Source organism: Protopterus annectens, chromosome 2.part1 (assembly GCF_019279795.1).
Source record: "Protopterus annectens isolate FY-2018-M chromosome 2.part1, PAN1.0, whole genome shotgun sequence".
NCBI classification, from domain to species: domain Eukaryota; kingdom Metazoa; phylum Chordata; order Ceratodontiformes; family Protopteridae; genus Protopterus; species Protopterus annectens.
This window is the reverse complement of record NC_056729.1, coordinates 1,988,157,673-1,988,177,665: the sequence shown is the minus strand read 5'-3', so window position 1 is coordinate 1,988,177,665 and position 19,993 is coordinate 1,988,157,673.

The window sequence follows — 19,993 nt, the reverse complement described above, 5'->3', positions numbered from 1 at the left end:
TCCTATTTTGAATATGGTGATTTGTTCTCTTTACCTTGTGTTTTACTTGTATTCTTCTTTTAACAGCATATTAAAACTTGAAAAGAGACAACAGCTCTGTCTCTTGCGAGTCAGGTAGAAATTAGAACAGGTCAATTAAAGACTCACACATGAGATAGAAGAGGTCAGTTAAGGTTAATCATCTGTGAACTGAGGGGGTAGAGCTTAGAACTAAACCTTCTATTTAAGGGGTAAAATAAAACTTTTCAGAGCTTTACTAGAAAGGCTCACCCAGACTCCGCTACACTTTGCTGTGAGGGAAAGGTTAGTTTGCTTTTTATTTGTTGTATTTTGTATTACATTATTGCCTTTTCTATTTTGAATACTGTGATTTGTTTTCTTTACCTTGTATTTTGCTTGTATTCTGCTTTTAACTACATATTAAAACTTGAAAAGAGACCACAGCTCTGCCTCTTGTGAGTCAGGCAGAAATAATTTTCCTACCCTCCCACCCAGTTACTGTTGTGTTCTTAAACTCCACTGTCTTTCTAGTTGCCTGCCCCTTATGCAAATTTGACAATATATCTCATTTCTTCTCTGCTTTTACTGGCTTGTGTGAGTAAGCACAAAATTATCATTTTGTGAAATCACTTCCCTTTAACTATTTAAATTTATTGGCCATCCTACTGTATTTCATAGTACCAGAATACAGAAGTGACCACCCCCTTTCAATCTATTTTGCTGTTTTAAAAATAGCGACTCTCCATTAAAACGTAACTTTTTAGACAGGTAAAGCTTAAGTTACCTACTTTCACATCTAATTTTTCTATTGCACACTGCAGTGTTTAGGATAAACATTTTTTTTCATTTTACCTTTAAGCATCTATTGCAAGACCACCAGTTATTTGAGAGCTTACATTCTGCCCCTCAGTAGTCATCTTGGGATTAGTGCTTCTGTTTTCACCTGGTGAGAGAAGGAGTTCAGTTACATTACTTCCTGGAGACTGCTGATCACCAGAAAGCTTAATAACTGCTTTATAGGTGACAGCTTGGAATCTGTGCTTATATTCTGATCCTGGTGCGAGTAGGAGCAGAGTGCATTGATTCCTGAATCTTTCTGGTTGGAGTCCCTGTGACTAGTAATTGCTCTAAAACCTGCTGGAAAGCACTAGGAAGCATTATACTGATACAAGCTCTCAACTCTCCTTGTTAATAAGGACAAATTAATCATAGGCACTAAACAGCCTATAATTGAAAATTCCCTTGCCAGGGTAACGGAAAAAAAACCCACCTAACTAAGCATGTCCAAGGGTCAGCTTCCATTGATTTCTTCTGTTCACCTGGTGAATCTGGGCATACTGGGGCAATGCAGCAATTGCCTCATGTACACAGACAACCCTCTCCTCCTACCACCCAACACTACAACCCACAAGAGATGCACTTACATAGCCAAACTGGAAGCAAAGCTCTCTTCAGCCAAGATTGTGCTAAAAAATCAAGAGGAGAAGGTTAACACCTGCAACACATAGCCCTTCAAAACCCTCATCACCAACACCCACACATAGCAACACTAAACACACATATGCGGAGGCCCTTAACATTAACCTGACCAAGCAACAAGGACCTCCAAAGCTGAAACGCAAACACCAATCACAACCAATGTATCACATAGCTCACAGCACCAGTGTGCCACCCAACAACAGCCCCTAAGGCAAGACAACATACCCAACACTTTAGTCATAGGTGACTCTTATAGTCAGGCACACTGATGTCCCACTCACCAGGCTGAACAAGGAGAAAATTGCAGTCAGCTGCCTGTTGGGTGCCAGGATCTGCCACATAACACATGCACTCAAGTCACTCCACAACAAGCACAAATATGACTCTGTCATTGTCTATGTTGGAGTGAATAATTTGAGACGTACTTCCCTGGACTACAAGAAAAGAGACATGGAAGATCCAGACAGGTATGACCCTATCCCTGAGTAGCATCCTGTCTTCATCCAGAATTATATCACAGTATAAGGACAAAATGATTGACTTCAGCAATTGGCTAAGCTTCTGGTGTCATTCAAAGGGGATCCAGTATCTCTCTGCCTGGGATGACATGATCGAAAAACCATAATGCTTTGCCAGAGATGGTCTTCACCTGTCGCCCCTGAGATGCAGGTTACTAGCTAAGTCTCTTGCCACCCCTATAGTGCCTTTTTTAGGCAAGGCTCAAAGGACAAAACCATCACCGTAACAGGTAAAGATATGCAAAATCTGAAGGTAATGTTACTCAATGCTAGAAGTCTAAAACTCAAATGCACTCTCTCAAGGCACTCCTAAAAATGAAGAACATCGATATCTGTGCAGTAACTTTGACCTGGTTCGAGGCTCCAGAGAGCACCCCTGCAGTACCAGGCTACAACTCTTACCACACTATTCGGCCATCAAACCAGGACCAAAACACTAAAGGTGGAGGAGTGTCCATATTCCCCAAGGATATTTACACCTCCAGGCTAGCTGCCCAACAAAATGCATCTGAAATTCTCCAGGTACAACTAACACTAGGTAAGACTGCAATCCAAATTGTAGCTTGTTACAGATCCCCCACCATGCCCCAAGATTCTCACTACATCTTTCTAAAAATACCAGAAAATATTAAGATACAACCAAACACCCTAATACTGGGTGATTTCAACTATCCTGCTATTAACTGGGAAAACTACTCGTGTATCAACACCTTTGCCCAATGGTTCTTGGAGTTCATAAATTCCAACGTCCTGGATCAACTAATTCATAGTCCCACCAGGTGCTCCAATATCCTGAACCTGGTCATTACCAACATGGGAAATCGATGCTCCACATCAGTGGTCACCCTCTCATTGGTTAGGGCTCACCATAAGCTAATCACCTTTGACATCCACATCCCAACTCCATCCCCCATTAAGGAAACATCCATAAAAACTTCTCCAAGGCCAAATTCATGCAACTCAAGTCAGAAGTGACAAACTTCATGACACCCATGTAGATGGGAACTGAAAGTTCGACTGTGAATCCTACACTAAAGCACTGTACGAACACATCCACTCATGTATGAAGTGTGCCATCTCAAATAGAACCAAGTCTCTCTCCTCTAAAAAAAGGAAGCCAGTCTGGTGGTCCCCTGTAATAAACAAACTATACAATAGAAGGAAGAAACTGTTGCAGAAAAGAAGAAAATCCCAGGATGCAAAAAACTCCCTTAACAGCCTTAGTAAGAAGCTGAGATCCCTCATAAAATCCTCCAAAGCTAGTTACAAAAATAAAATTGCCAAAGATTTCAAAGACAACCACAAAGCATTCTATAGCTATGTCAAGAATCGAAATGGCAATGCTCAGATCTGCTCTGAGCTACAACAGAATGGCATTAAATATACTGATCCCAAGGACATTGCCAACTTCACCCCCCTCTCACCCCCTAAAGGGCCCATCTCAATACCGAAAGATTGCCAAATTCGGGTAATCACGGCCACACAGGTAGAAACGGCACTCTCCAAAGCTGAGAATACAGCATCCATGGGACCAGATGACATCCCAGGCTGTGTACTACATGAACTACAAAATGAACTGGCACCTCACCTAAGTGTCATGTTTAATCATCGCCTCATCTCAGGCTTCATGCCCATTGAGTTGTTCACAGCTACAATTATCCCACTCCACAAGGGTTGATCCACCTTGGATCCTGGGAACTACTGTCCCATCAGTATGATGAGCCTGATCTGCAAGGCCATAGAATGTATTATCATGGAATTTATAAACAAAGACATCGGCAACCTTCAAACACTAGACCCCACCAAGTTTGGGTTCTTGAAGGGGCGATCGTGTCTCCTGAATTTGATTGACTTCTTCGAATCAGTCTCCAGAGCCATGGATGTGGGAAAGGTGGACCAGACAGCATATCTAGACCTCGCCAAGGCCTTTGACAACATCCTCCACTCTGGAATCATAGATAAACTTACTAAGCTGGGCTTAAATCCCTATGTTACTCGATGGGTTGCCAACTGGCTTACTGACAGAACCCACACTGTAAAAGTAGCCGACTCCAAATCCAGCTCCAGACAAGTATCAAGTGGAGTACCTCAGGGTTCATTCCTGGTACTGCTCTTGTTTGGCATCTACTTCTCTGAAGTACAGGCCTTCACTAAGGAACTCTGGCTAACAAGGTTCTCAGATGACTGCAAACTGGGAGCCATTATTGAATCCCCAAATTATGTGGATATTCTACAAAAGGGCCTTACAGAAACAGATGCTTGGTGCCAGAGCCATGGGATTAAGCTCAATGCCAAGAAGGGGGTCTATATTAGAACATCGAAGTTTCAGAACTTCGAATGTTCTAATATCGACCCCTAGTAACCAAAAACTGATCAAATCGAAAATTAAGAACAGCAAATATTTTCCTAGGGGAAAAAATTTGTTGTTCCAAAATGCATACACACAAAACAAACACACCAAACAAACAGCAATCCACACACATACACCTAAAATCTTACAACTAAACCAACACTAAACTGTACATTCACCACTATCTACCCACTTACCTTAACCCAAACCCTAACCCTAAGGTCCGTCACTATCGCACACACACCTCACCCGCACCCTAACCCTAACTCACCTACCCCACCCTAACCCTCACGTCCACACATTCGCATACTTACCTGACCCTCTCCCTAACTCAACTAACCCACCCTAATCCTCTCGTCCACACAATCGCACACTTACCTGAACCCCACCCGTAACTTTCCACTGCAGAGCTGAAAATGGCAAAGCGACAGGAATGGACAACCGAATTCTTTCCCTAGGAAACGAATTTGGTTTTCTGAAACTTCGCTCTTTTCAGCTTTCGGTTACTAGGTGTCGATATTAGAACATTTGAAGTTCTGAAACTTCGATGTTCTAATACAGGCCCCCAAGAAGTGTATAGTTATACCCTTTGGGAAAAAACATGTACCCATGAATTACCACATAGATGGCAGTACACTAAACACCAAAAGTGTGATAAGAGACTTAGGAACACAGGTGGACAGTGGTCTCACCTTCGATAACCACATCACCACAATAGTCACAGAATCCTTCTATGTGGCTCACCTCATCACTAAGGGCTTTTCATCCAGAAAAAATGAGGTAATTGTCCCACTGTACTCATCCCTCATTAGACCCATCATAGAGTACAATGCCCCATTTGGTATGTACCTCACAAGACATCTGCAACAACTGGAAGGGCCACAGAAACACCTCACTAAAAGAATCACAGGCCTAAAGCAAATGCCTATGCTGACCGACTAAAAAAACTCCAGCTATACTCTGTTGCATATCATCTACTCAGAGGCAATCTCTGCTTAACATACAAGGCCATAGGTTCATAGGTTCATAAGTAGGTACTAAGCTATTGGCCCTAGGGCCTATACAAGCCCAGCCAAAAAGGTACCCTGGCTTTCGCCACCCAAGCAAATTATTTTCCTGTGCCCCTGTCAAGCAGAACCACAGAAGTGATCCCCGGGGTGAATTTCCTATTACCCATCCAATCATCAAGATTTTTCTTGAAGAGTGCTAATGAGGATCTCTGTTTGACATAGATAGGTAGTCTGTTCCAGAGTATGGGAAGTCTGTGGGACAGGAGTCTATCCCTCCAGCATGTTCTGTTTATTGTGGTGACAAGGTTTAGGTCCCTAGAGTGTGTAGCTCGGAGGGTTTGGGATTTCTTTAAGTGGAGCATGTCCAACAGCTCTGGGTTTGACATAGCTTTGTATGTTAGGCAGAGATCGCCGCTGAGTAGGCAATATGCGACAGAGTAAAGCTGGAGTTTTTTGAGACGGTCTGCATAAGGCATCTGTCTGAGCCCAGTAATCCTCTTTGTGAGGTATTTTTGCGGCCTTTCCAGTTGTTGTAGATGTCTTGTGAGGTACATACCAAAAGGGGTGTTGTACTCTATAATGGGTCTAATGAGTGATGAGTAGAGGGAACAATGACCTCTTTTTCTGGATGAGAAACCTTTTGTGATGAGGTGTGCCACATAGAAGGATTTCCTGACCACTGTGGCAATGTGATTATCAAAGGAGAGACTACTGTCCACCTGTGTCCCAAGGTCTTTTATCACACTTTTGGTGTTAAGTAGACTACCACCTATGTGGTAGTTCATGGGTACAGAGTTTTTACCAAAGGGGATGACAATGCACTTTTTGGCATTGAGCTTGAGACCATGTCTTTGACACCTGGCATCTGTCTCAGTGAGGCCTTTTTGTAGGATGCCCACATCATTAGGAGTTTCAATTATGGCTCCTAGTTTGCAGCCATCTGTGAATTTAGTTAGCCAAAGACCTTCTGTGTTAGCCTGTACTTCAGAGAAGTAGATACCAAACAGGAGAGGACCCAGGACTGAACCCTGTGGTACTCCACTTCTCACTGGTCTGAAGTCTGATTTGGAGTCTGCTACTTTCACGGTGTGGGTTCTGTCAGTAAGCCAGTTGGCAACCCATCTTGTGACATAGGGATTTATGCCTTGTTTACTGAGTTTATCTATAATTGCAGAGTGGGGGATGGTGTCGAACACCTTGGTGAGATCTAGATAGGCTGTGTGAACCACCTTACCCTCATCTATGGCTTTGGTAACTACTTCAAAGAAGTCTATCAGGTTTAGGAGACATGATCTGCCTTTTACAAACCCAAACTGTATGTGGTCCAGAGTTTGGAGATCTCCAATGTCTTTGTTTATGGGTTCCATGATGATACGTTCCATGGCCTTGCAGACGAGGCTCGTCAGCCTAATGGGGTGGTAGTTCCCGGGGTCTGTTGTGGCCCCCCCTTTGTGGAGTGGGATAACTGTTGCAGTGCACCATTCAATGGGCACAAAGCCTAAGGTGAGGCTATGATTGAACATGGTACTTAGGTGGGGTGCCAGTTCATTCTGTAGCTCATGTAGAAGGCAGCCTGGGATGTTGTCAGGTGCCATGACTGCTGTGTTCTTGGCTTTGGAGAGTGAAGTTTTTACCTGTGTAGCCATGATTACAGGATTTTTGCATTCTTCCAGTATAAAGATGGGCCCTTTAGAGGGTGAGAGGGGGGTAAAGTTAGCACTGAACTTATCTGCCAGGATGTTGGCAATATCAGTTGATTCTGTATATTTAGTGTCATTGTGCTGTAACTCAGAGCAAATCTGAGTGTTGCCATTGAGATTTTTGACATAGCTATAGAATGCTTTGTGGTTGTCTTTAGAATCAGTGGCAATTTTGCTTTCATAACTAGCTTTGGAGGATTTTATGAGGGATCTCAGCTTCTTACTGAGGCTGACCAGGAAGTTCCTCCAATCATGGGATTTTACTCTTTTTTGCAACAGTTTCTTTCTTCTGTTGTAGAGTTTGTTTATGGCAGAAGACCACCAGATTGGCTTCCTTTTTTTGGAGGATAGCATCTTGGTTCTGTTAGGGATAGCATGATCCATGCACTCGTGTAAGTGCTTATAAAGTGCATTTGTTTAGGATTCAGCAGTATTGTCCATCTGTATGGGTGTCGTGAAGTTTGCCACTTCTGTCTTAGGAAGCGTGAAGTTGGCTTTGGAGTTTTCCTAATGGGGGTGGGGATGTGGATGTCTAGGGTGATTAGCTTGTGGTCGGATCTGACCAGCTGACCTCTGGTGTGAGCACCGGTCACCCATGTTGGTGATGACCAGGTCTAGGATATTGCTGCCCCTGGTGGGGGTGTGGATAAGTTTATCCAAATCATTGGAATTGATGATTTCCAGAAAACATTGAGCAAAAGAGTTGGTACATGAGTAGTTTTCCCAGTTAATGGTAGGGTAGTTGAAATCACCCATTATTGGAGTGTTGGGTTGTACCTTAATATTTTCCAGTGTATAGAGTGGGAATCCTGGGGCATGGTGGGGGATCTGTAGCAAGCTACAATCTGGATTGCGGTTTTGCCCAGAGTTAGTTGAATTTGGATAATCTCGGATGCATTATGCTGAGCAGCTAGCTTGGAGGTGTGGATATCGTTAATGAATATGGACACGTCTCCACCTTTAGTGTTTCGGTCCGGGTTTGGTGACCGAAAGGTGTGCTATGAATTATAGCCTGGTAATGCATGGGTGCTCTCTGGAGCTTTGTACCAGGTCTCTGTCACTGCACAGATGTCAATGTTCTCCATTTTAAGGAGTGCCTCGAGTGAGTGCATTTTGAGGTTTAGACTTCTAGCATTGACTAGCATTACCCTCAGATTTTGCTTGCTTGTACCTGTTACGGTGGTGAATTTGTTATTTGACCCTTGCCTAAAAAAGACACTATAGGGGTGGCAAGAGCCTTTGCCAGTCCAAGGGTGACAGGTGCAGGCCATCTCTGGCAAAGCAGCGTGGTCTGTCGATCATGTCATCCCAGGCAGACAGATACTGGATTCCCTTAGAATGACACCAGAAGCTTAGCAAATTGTTAAAGTCAATCATTTTGTCCTTGTACTGTGGTGACATTCTGGGTGATGGCAGGATGCTACTCAGGGCTAGGGTCATACCGGCCTGGGCTACAAGGTTGGAGAATTCCTCCATGTCTCTTTTCCTATAGTCCAGGGAGGTCCATCTCAGGTCATTCACACCAATATGGACAATGACAGAGTCATATTTGTACTTGTTGTGGAGTGACCTGAGTGCGTGCATTATGTGGCGGATCCTGGCAGCTGACAGGCAGCTGACAGTAACTTTTTCCTTGTTTAGCCTGGTGAGTGGAACATTAGTGTGCCTGCCTATAGAGTCACCTATGACTAAAGTGTTGGGTACATTATGCCTTATGGGCTGTAGTTGAGTGGTGCATGAGTATGTGGGCTATGTGTCATTTGGGTTGTGTTGGGGGGTGGAGGTTGCTTGCATTTCTGCTTTGGAGGTCTCTGTTGTTTGTGCAGATTTGTACTGAGAGCCTCCGCAAATGTAGGTGTGTGTTTTGTGGTTCTGTGTGTGTGTTTCGGTGGTGTAGGTTTTGAGGGACTATGTGATGAGTGTGGTGCGGTGAAAGTGTTTACCTCCTCCTCTTGACTGCCTAGGCCAGTCTTTAGTGAAGAGAGCTTTGCTTCCAGTTTGGCTATATAAGTGCATCTCTCACAGGTCGTAGTGTTGGGTGGTAGGAGGAGAGGGTTTTCCGTGTACATGAGGCAATTGCTGCATTGTCCCAAGATGCCCAGATTCATCAGGTAGACAGAAGAAAACACCGGGAGCTGACCTTTAGACATGCTTGAATAGGTGCTTATTTATTAAGTACTAAAAACTGTTTTCCTCTAGGCAAGTGAGGAAAGTTGAGTGCTGTAGTAATTTGTAACTTATTTAGTGCTTACAATGAGTTCTGAACAAGTGCTGAGATCAAAGAAACAGATGAGTGCTAAAACTAAAAAGCTGGCTAGTTGCAAGGGAAATTTTGAAGAACAGACTTTATGGTACCAGGAATAGTTTAACCCCAATTAAGTGGGGGGGGGGCTTAGGAGCTCACAAACAGTCCTGGACACAACAAATCCATATCTGTCCTGCCACAGGAAAGGGGAGAAGCAAGCTTAGAATTTTTTTTTCCAGTAAAGTGGAAATGGAGAAAGCTGGAACCGAAGTTAATTCAACATTAAGAATCTGAGTGGGTTAGCCTTCACAAATGTTCTCTATTAGATTGAGTGAACTAATGACACTAAACTGGGAGGAGTGTCACAGATCAAATATACAGTATTCGCGGGCAACTGCAAAGCCACCAAGTATTACAGTTCCTAGCTGTAGCCACTAAATGAAATTTTTAAACAGATCAAAGAGCAGACTCTAGAGAATGCTTTTAACTGTAACAGACAAAAATGCACAGAAAAGCTTGGATAGAGCACTCACAAACAGTAAATACAACTCTCGGTATGAAAAAGCAGTTTACAGTTAAGTAATGTTAAAACAGTATAAAACATTACATAAATGCAGTGAAACAATAAAAAAAAACTTTACAACAGTGCAAAAATATAGTAGATCAACTGTATAGCACAATTATAAGCATTTCAGAAGTGCAGTTCAGTGAAATAAGTGTAAGAAATAACTTAGCCTGCTCTTGGACTCTTAAGGAATTTCCACTTATGCAATGCAATCCAGAGCCTGACAATACAAGCAGAACGTTTATAAGACACAGGGTTTGCATAGCAGTAAGAATGGAGGAGTTGGAAGATCAGATTATTACTCAGCCCCTGCTATTACTCAATCAATCGTACTACAGAAGGTCAGGAGGCCTTGTTACTCTCAATAATAATGAAGACAATCAGCAGAAAATGGCTGCCAGAAACACAGGAAACTCAAACAAAACTTCCAGCCTAGACAACAGGCCTCTATCAAGATTATGCCACCTGAGCAGAACACAGAAACCTCACTTTAAAAGCATAGAAAGAACACCCACAAAGAGAAAATACAAGCCTCAGTATGAAAAAGCAGTTTACAATTTAATAATTTAAGTAATTTAGTAATTTAAATCAAACCCAGAGCTGTTGAACATGCTACACTTAAATAAATCCCAATCCATCAGAGCCACATGCTCCAGGGACCTAAACCTTGTCATCACAATGAACAAAACCTGCTGGAGGGATAGGTTCCTGATCCAGAGACTCCCCATACTCTGGAATAGACTGCCCATACATGTCAAGCAGAGTGCCTCCTTGGCCCTCTTCAAAAGGAACCTTGATGACTGGATGGGAGATAGGAAATTTACCCCAGGGATCACGTCAGTCACTGTGCCAGACAGGGGTCTAGGGACGTATATATTGTGGGAAGAAATAACCAGGGAATTGTTATGGCTAGGCTTGTACAGGTCCTTTGGCCGATAGCCTAGTACCAACCTATGAACCTATGAACCTAAGATGGTGCCTGTTGTTTCTGAGACTGAAATAAGTCCACACAGTAATAATACTAATTATAATTAGTAATTAGTAAAATAATACTACTAATAATAGCACTTAATAGTAAGTGCTCCGTTTGGCTTCCTTGATGTCGGCCATCTATCATCGTCCGATGTATTATCTTACGATGATTTGGCCTTTCAATTAAAGTTAGGTTCCATGCTAAATGCTCAACAAATAGTCATTTGATGAACATGCTGTTTGACGAAAAAACATAGACCCGTTTTGACCTCTAACATTTATTTTGATAAAATAATTTATTATAAAAGATTTGTTGTTGACCTGTTTTTTATTGTTGATATGAGCAATGTATTAGTTTTGCTGAACATATTGATGAGAGTTCAGATTTCCTTGAATCTACTTTAGGTGAAATGTTGCTTAAGGTCAACGTTTTGGATGTAACTATAGATGGGACAAGTATAATATAAAATTTGATAGTTTTATTTACTGGAAGAACACTTTCTCACACAGCTACTTACACTTTAAGAGTAATCATCCTTACTTTATGAAAAAGAACATACCTAGAAGTCAGTTTATTAGATCCTCTAGAATGACCACAAATGATGCTAAGTATAAAGAAGAGGCATTAATTATAATCTCCCTATTTGTTTGAAGGGGTTATAATAAGGAGATTTTGTGTAGAGTGGCTGCAGAGGTTAGCAATAAAAGAGATACTTTATTTAAGCCAATTTTACTTAAAATTAATTACAGTTGTCAGGAAAATACTAACTTTAAAGACAGTTCATATTTTTTTGGGGGAAACCCAACATGTATGTTAGAGTTGTCAGTGGATAGTGAAGCCTTTAGGAATGTTGTTTTAATGAACTGAAAGGTCTTATTTATTTCTGTATTTATTTATTTATTGACATTTGGTGACTGGGAAAGACCGACTGGGTCAGGAACCCATTTTCAGTGGAGGCCCAGGGAGAAAAGCTCCAAAGAACAATACAAACATAAAAACATACAACAAATAGTTGTAGCTCAATGTGACATTGGTTACTGGTACAAACACACAAGATTAGTAGTATTATAATTTAACATAGCATACATATATGTCTAGACACAGCATACAATTGTCACGAATAAAGAGAACATTTGCAGCAGGAAAATTATAAAAGGTAAGGAGGGAAATGCTGAAGTGTTTGAAGCTGTAGGGAGTCATACTATTTTTTTTACAGGAAAACAAACAGTTTTAAAACTTGATTACAAAAAGATGACACCAAAGTTTTGTTATCTGGTAGTAATAGGAAAAAAGGAATGCGTAAGTGTGGGACTTGCAAGGTGTGTCAATTTATTTATGAAAGTCCATATATTTCATTGGAAGACATAAATTATACTATTATAGTTTCAAAAAGGTGTACTTGCGAGTCCAAAGGGGTGATTTATATTGGTTTGTGTTCAGGGTGGCAGGCATTTTGCATCCGGATGACTACCAGAAGCTTAGACAAATAATAGAATATCTTTATTCAGTTAATGATGAAAATAATGCGTTATACAAAAATACAAAGAATTGTAACAAATGCATACACATTCATGTGTGTTTTAAACATATTGCTTATGGCTTTTTATGACATCTTAATTGATTTTATTGATTGAAAATTGGTCTTATTATTCTATTGGTCAACTAACAATATATATTTTCTGGGGGGGTTTTGAGTGTTTTAATGTTTCTAAAGTAGTCTGAGTGGATGAAAACATTTGAATAAAGGTTTAAACGCTAATTTGATTGTTTATTTGGTTCTCTGCTATTTTAACAGTGGTTGGAGTACGGGGTCAAGTTATTACATTTTTTTGTACCACTGGTCATTCAATCTTGTTGGTTTTTAAAGATGTTGATTATAGGACTGAAGATATAAGAGAAAGAGTGAGGAAACAGATGAAGCTATTAGAGGAGAGGATGAAGAAAAAGAGTAAAGATTCAGTTACACTTATATGAACTGTGACCAGATGGCTAGAGAAAAGTCAGAGGCTGACTATTGTAAGATTGTGATGGCAAGGTAGAGGAGTTGTTAGTCTTTATTTGTGAGTAGTCTATAGTCCTAAGAAAGTTCCAGAGAGGGCTGGTAGTATTTTGCAATTTGCCTTGTAATATGATAAAAGAAGGGTTTGAGACCAAAATTGTTAGATAATCTGAACAAAGTGTGTGATTAATATTAGGTAGGTCAGCTGGTAAACCATTTATAAGTAGAAAAAACTCTAAGGGATCCAAAAATTATCTATGAAAGACCCTGGATAGGAGTGTTCCACTACTTGAGAATGTATTTCCTAGTGATGCCAATTAACTGATTTGAGATCTATGAGCACATTTTTTAATGGGTCAGGTATGGCATACAGTATTATTTTATGCTTTGAGTGGATGTTATTCTTTTGAGGATCAAGATGAGGTGAAGTGGCAATGATCATTTAAGTCATTAGACAGAAAAAGTATGTCACTGCATCTGTTAGGGAAGTTTTTAATACGAATTTTCAGTAGAGAGGAGTAGTTTGTGTGAGGTGTGTTTTCTGTGGTTTATTTGATTAGTTGCTTTGGGTTATTTAGCGTGAGTGTTTTGTGCAGTTGCAATTTAACCTTACCTAGCCAGTTTATATTAAGATCATCTAATATTATTAATTTCTTACATTTTGTTATCATATTAAATAAATTAATATAGTTCCCACCTTGGTGTAAATATGATGGAGGAGTACGTAATGTATGGTAAATAAAATTATCAGAGTTTGTCAGAAGTCATTTAGGGTCTGTGTCCAGCTAAATATAATTCCTTTGTATTAAAATGAGTTTGATTGAGACGAGTTTGTTTTGCAACAGCATTACACCTTTATATATATATATATATATATATATATATATATATATGTGTGTGTATGCGTGTGTATTTATGGCTTATCTGTTGTCCAAAAAGTATCAAAATTATGTCTAACTTACTGTGAGAATGATGCTTCATCCTTAAACCAAGTTTCTGTGATTGCAAAAAATTGTGAGGTTTGTATGCTTCTAGATTGTTCAATTTGTTTTTAATGCTGCATAGGGTAAGGGCAAGTAAATGGTTACTATCAGCAATGTAACAAAATGAATATAGGTAAAAGTTTAAATGAAGGACTGAGAAACTGAGTGTTTTGAAGGCTATTTAGCAGCATTTCTGTTGCCCAAATGGCATGCTTTAAATGGTTGCTTCATCAGACTAGTATTCCCATCTACAGTGGATAGATTTATTTTTGTGTAACAGAAAGAGAAGCAGTGCACATTAACATATTACCTAGCCTCAGAGCATACAATGTTTCCTAATGTATGCTTATGTGACTCTAGGCTTAAAAAAATGCAAATATAGCAGCAGTAAAAGCATGTCAAATGCAAGCTGCTCTCAGCAATCCTAAGCTATAATGATATATATTCAATCTGGGAACAATGCAAGCAGCAAGCTACAAGAGGAAGGAAAGAGTGACTGCGCCAGATGTGTTAGCATCTCCATAGTCCTAATCCCAGTTACAGTGACTGCGCCAGATGTGTTAGTATCTCCATAGTCCTAATCCCAGTTACAGTACATAGCAAAAGAGGGGCAGTGCAATTATTTAATAGAGTGAATGTTTGGTGAGGGCTACGCTAATGAAATATGGCTGTAAATATTGCAGTACTAGCTGTATACTGTGCATTGATTCAAAAGAATAAAATATGGCTTCAAATTTATTTATTTATTTATTTTATTTATTTATTTTTTTTACATTTGTTGACCAGGATAGTCCATCTGGGTGTAAGCCCATTTTCAGCAGAAACCCGGGGAGAAAAGCTCCAATAAAACAAGAACAACATTGACAGGTACAGTGTCGGTTTTATATAGAATTTAACAGAAATATTTAGAGACAACAAAGAAAGTACAATATACAATAGGCACTTTAGTGAAAAGGAAAAAGTTATTACAATATATTAAAGCTATACATATCTATTTTTTTTTTAAGAGCAGAGGTCCATCTTTAGTTGATCATTTGAGTATACTTTAATATGTGTACATATGTATACCCTTACAAAAGAAAAGGAATTATCAAATTATAGTCTTATTGTAGGTAGCTGATAGGTGTTGTTAACAAGTGGGAGTGGGGTATATGTAGAGACTATAAAATTTAGGGGAAGAAATTTGATCTGGGCTTATGTGGTATTAGCCTGGTTTGGTGCAGGAGCAGAGCCAGTTTTTAGTGAGGTGGTCTTTGAGCAGAGTTTTGAATTGGTGTAGGTTGGTAGCATTTAGGATGTGTTGGGGGATTCAGTTCCAAAGTTTAGAAATGCGTTGGGAGTAGATGGTATCCACGGCTTTGTTGTTGTTTTTGGATACTTGGAGGAGTGTTTTGTGTGAGGATCGGAGTTGTCGAGTGTTGGCATATGGTTTGAGTAATTGTTGTAGGGCTGGGGTTCTGTTTGGCTGATATATTACTTGGTGAGTAAAGACAAGTTGTGAAAGCGACAGTATGTTGTAAATTGCATCACATCCCAAGATCAAAGCAAATAAAATCAGGCATGTACCACACCTCCTGCTGCTTTAAGCATCAGTTAGGCTGCACATGTGACATCTAGATGTCTTGGCTGTAAATCCAGGTAGGGAAAATCCAGAAGAAATGAAGTCAAAATCAAGTAAACCAAAAACAGGGGAAGGCAACAGGACACAAACTAAACCTGTTGGAAATGCAAGCAGATCATTTATTACCCGAGAGAGACCAAGGAAGCACATCTATAGAAACCACCATGCAGTTAATTGGATTAAAATCTGTATGGAATCTGCTGACCAGCCACTGATAGAGAAAGCTACATACAGATTATGAGACACAATAGTACATTTCAAATTATGATCCTTGCATGTCACCAAAATTAACACCCAAGAGAAGCCAGTGCACCCGATATTTGATTAAAACAGCCACTACCTATCAGAGAGTCAAACATGGGGCAGGCAGGGAAAACCCCCTCCTTTATTAGTGTGGAGTTTATAATATTTAGGATGAGGAAAAAATAATGAATGTGAAAAATATTTAAACAAATATGCTATAATAATTAGTCTGTACAAATTGCAAGATTAAGCATTTGTTTCTCAACATGGCACCAGCCAGGGACACAGAAGTTTCTACTGGAAAATTAGTCTATTGTGTCATCAGTACCTTGTTACAAGCTTATTGTGAATATATTTTTCTGAAAAAAAGTCTTACAAATAATTTGACACCTTGGATTGAACTGTGTATAAATATAAAATAGGTTCCAATTTACGTCTTTAGTAAATATTGTTAAAGACAATACTGTTTGGCCCAGTTTGCCATAAAAAACATTGACTTTTTTTAAACAAAAAACATCTTTATTAAATGTTCATGTATGATATAGGCAATCTTACATTTATGTAATGCAAATAAACCATAACAGCACAATCTAAGTTGCAAACATTATACCTTAGAAACTGTGCCAACACAACTGCAGCTGCAAATGTTATACATCACTTTTAAATGGAGGAATGAGGTATAAAAACATTGAATCTGCAGCCAAAGACAGAAAAAGTAAAGCCTTGTGATGCTATTGAGCTATGTCCAGGGTGAATGTTACTTGCCAAAAATCAGGTGTCACATAGCGCACTTTTGGTTACTCAATCATCTTTGGAGACAATATAAACAATGTCAGAATACACCCACATTTGAAGTCAAACAGCAGATTTAATGGTACATAAAATAGAAGCACAGTAAACGAATGTCAGTAGCATGTAATCATGAAACAGTGCTTATTTATTTATTTTATTTATTACCTTTTGTTTACTGGGCAAAAGATTAATTCTCATCGGAAGCCTCTGCAGACAATATTCATATGAAACACAATTATGTTGATGACAGAAAAATAAAGAATGTAAGATTGTGCGTAGTTTTACGGAGTGTACAAGGTTACATACAATTTTAGAAAGATTACAGCATTGTGCTAATCTGATACAATTTTGACACACAGATTACAGCATTGTGCAAATGCAATACATTTTTGACACTCAAACTGAGATTTTGCTAAGGTATAAACCATTAGCAGTAGTTGGTAATAAGGATAGTGAGGTAGGGGAGGTGTTGAGAAAAATGGATGGATTAATGTGTGAGGTAAGTAAGAAGAGGGAATAGAGGGGAGGTGATAGGTGTTAAGTAGGACACGTTAGTTAGTGAGGAAAGGATGCTGAAGTAAGCTGGTTAGTAGAGCTTACAGGTGGTATGAGGGGGTTAGCTGGAAAGGAAAGTATAGAGGAGGATTAGTCCAGATGTGAGCATGACCAAAGCCATTGGAGGTTAGGTGTTGTTTTACTCTGTGTTTAAAACTCACTGCACTGCTTGCTTGTTGTAGTGAGATAAGAAAAGTACATGGATCCCCCTGCTATACTGCGGGATTTTGAGGTGGTTAGTGTTTTTTTTTTTTGTTAGATGAGCAGAGACAGCATGTTGGGAAGTATAGTTTAACAGGTTTTGTAGGGACAGGCAATTGTTGGGCTCATGCATTATAGTATGGGCAATAAGTAGCTGTGAGTATATTAGCTGATGAGGTAGAAGAAGGTCCAGATTTTTGCATCAGATATTTGGAATGTTTATCATAAAATCTGTGGTTTTCTGGCAAACCACAGAGGATCAAAGTCACTAAATAATGACCAAATAATGACATATATTTGAGTTTCAGACTTCATATCCTTCAGAAAATGTATGCAAACACAAATCCTGTTATTCTAGCAGCTTTCTAAGTTTATAAGGGACATATTTAAAATCTGTCCCTATTAATGGACCTTTGTCCAGATTTCTTACGTCAAGAGGTCGAGAGGTATGTGTTGTGCTGTGGTGACGATGGAAAAAAGTGTATGCATTCTTCCAATATTTTGGAAAGGGGTGCTATGGGCTGGTAGTTGAAGTCAGTGTCAGTTCCACCCTTGTGCAATGGTATGATATGTGATTTTTTTTCCAGAAAGAAGGGGCATATTTTTCTGTGATGGATCTATTAATAAGTATTGGCATTGGGTCAGCCAATGCATCAACTGTAATTTTGAGGTATTTGGATTGCAAGTTATTGGCTGCTGGGGCCGTGGTTTTTCATTGTTGGAGGTATTTTCTGATAGTTGATGAAGGTACTGATGAAGGCATTGTCAGTATGGATGGATGGAATAGTTGAGGTAGGTACTGATGGAGGCATTGTCAGTATGGATGGATGGAATAGTTAATGTAGGTACTGATGGAGGCATTGTCAGTAAGGATGGGATGGTGAGGAAAAAGGAGGGTTTAGTATCAAGTAGGTTTAGGACAGACTGACTGAAGTGGGAGTTAAATTGTGTGGCTAGGGGGTCAGTGTTGGTGGTGGGAGGAGCTGGGGTGATAGACTGTTAGGGGTACAGAAGGGTTTTTATAGAAGTACAGAATTGTTTAGGTTTTGCTGAGGTTTATTTTGGAGTGAGTAAAAGTAGTTGGTTTTGTCTGATCTGACATTTTGCTAACAGTGGTTTCTTAGTTGTATGTAGGTTTGCCAGTTTTGTTGCATTTTTATCTTTGCTTCAAGCTTTCTAGACTTTGTCTCTGTTCTGCATGAGTTGTCTGGTTATTTTAGTGAGTCATGGTGCTGAGGTCATTTTTACTTCCTTTAATTGTAAGTGGAACTAACTCATTGATTATGCTAAGGAAGCTTTTATTGAGCTGCTTAATGGCCTCTTCTGTGGGATGAGTTTGCATACCTGTTGAAGGACTATGTTTTTAATGGGCTGGGTGGTTTACCTGATGGCAAATTTGGGGAGATGGTCACTAATGGTGTTGGGAAGACAACCCATGCAAAGGTAAGAATCCGGTCAAGAGCTGACTGTCATTTATTACATTTGTCTATTCTAATGGGAGTAGAGATGAGTTGGTTAAAGTTTTAAAGATTGATAGAGTGGGTGCAGGATTCAGAGTTATTAAGTAAGAAGTTTATACTGACATCGCCTAGTATTATGTTTTTTTTTGTTTATGTTAGTAGAGAACCAGTGGATGATGTCCTCTAATACCAGGATATTGTTCCCAGGGGGTATATATATATATATATATATATATATATATATATATATATATATATATATATAGAGAGAGAGAGAGAGAGAGCTACTTCAGATAGATTTTATGAAAAAAAGCACTAAAATAAAGGTGTGACTCAACATTTTTGATAGACGTGGGTGGGGATTCCCATAGCTTAGAAGCTAAGATGGACAAAACTACTATCACAACAGGAGAGTTGATGATGAGGTGCATTTAAAGAAGGTGGAATCAAAGGTGTAGAATCTTAGTTTGTAATGCTTTTTTTGGAGTAAAGGCATGCCTCTGGAAAAAAGGAATAATTTCTAACTAAAGGAGCGTATGAAGTATGGAGCTTAAAATGAGATCTGATTTTTGCTGTATTAGATATTTATTGGTGCTTCTAATATGGTAGTGGGCTGTGGGCTACTGCTAAGAACCAGTATATCCTGCTGGCAGTTATTTGTAGGGATGTATGTCTTTTCTGAGATGGAGTTGCAATTAGGGAAAGCCCATACTTAAGTTGTGTCAACAGCGTACCCTTGTCAACTGCTTTTTTCCTTCTAGTGAGAGGAAATTATACCTTTTGTTGCTTGGTCTATGTGGAATTGAAAATTAAGTTTCTAGCCAAATCAAATTCTAAGGTATATGAGGGCTTTGGTGGTTTCAAGACATTTAAAATTTTTGTCTAGTGCCTGCCAGTTATATGGGATAGTGGGGTCTACTTTAAGCGCGCGAACGCTGAAAAACCTGAATCGAATAGTGCTTCATGTAAAGAGCGAACCGCGAATACATAGAATGAATGAAACCGTGAAAGTGGAAATATCAAAATCGCATAGTTGGCCTGTTTGCGGTATAGTTCCGTAAAGTAAGTGTGGGATAGTTATGGACCTTAGGGTTAGGGAGGGGTTAAGGTAAGTGCAGAGGTAGGTAGTGTATGTAAGGTTTTGTGTAGGTAATGTATGTAAGGTTTAATGTAGGGTTTTGTTAAGTGTATGTGTGTGGAATATTAAGTTTGTTTGGGTATAGCTCCGTAGGGGAAGTGTGAAGAAGTTACGGACCTTAGGGTTATGGAGGGGTTAAGGATAGTGCATAGATAGTTGTG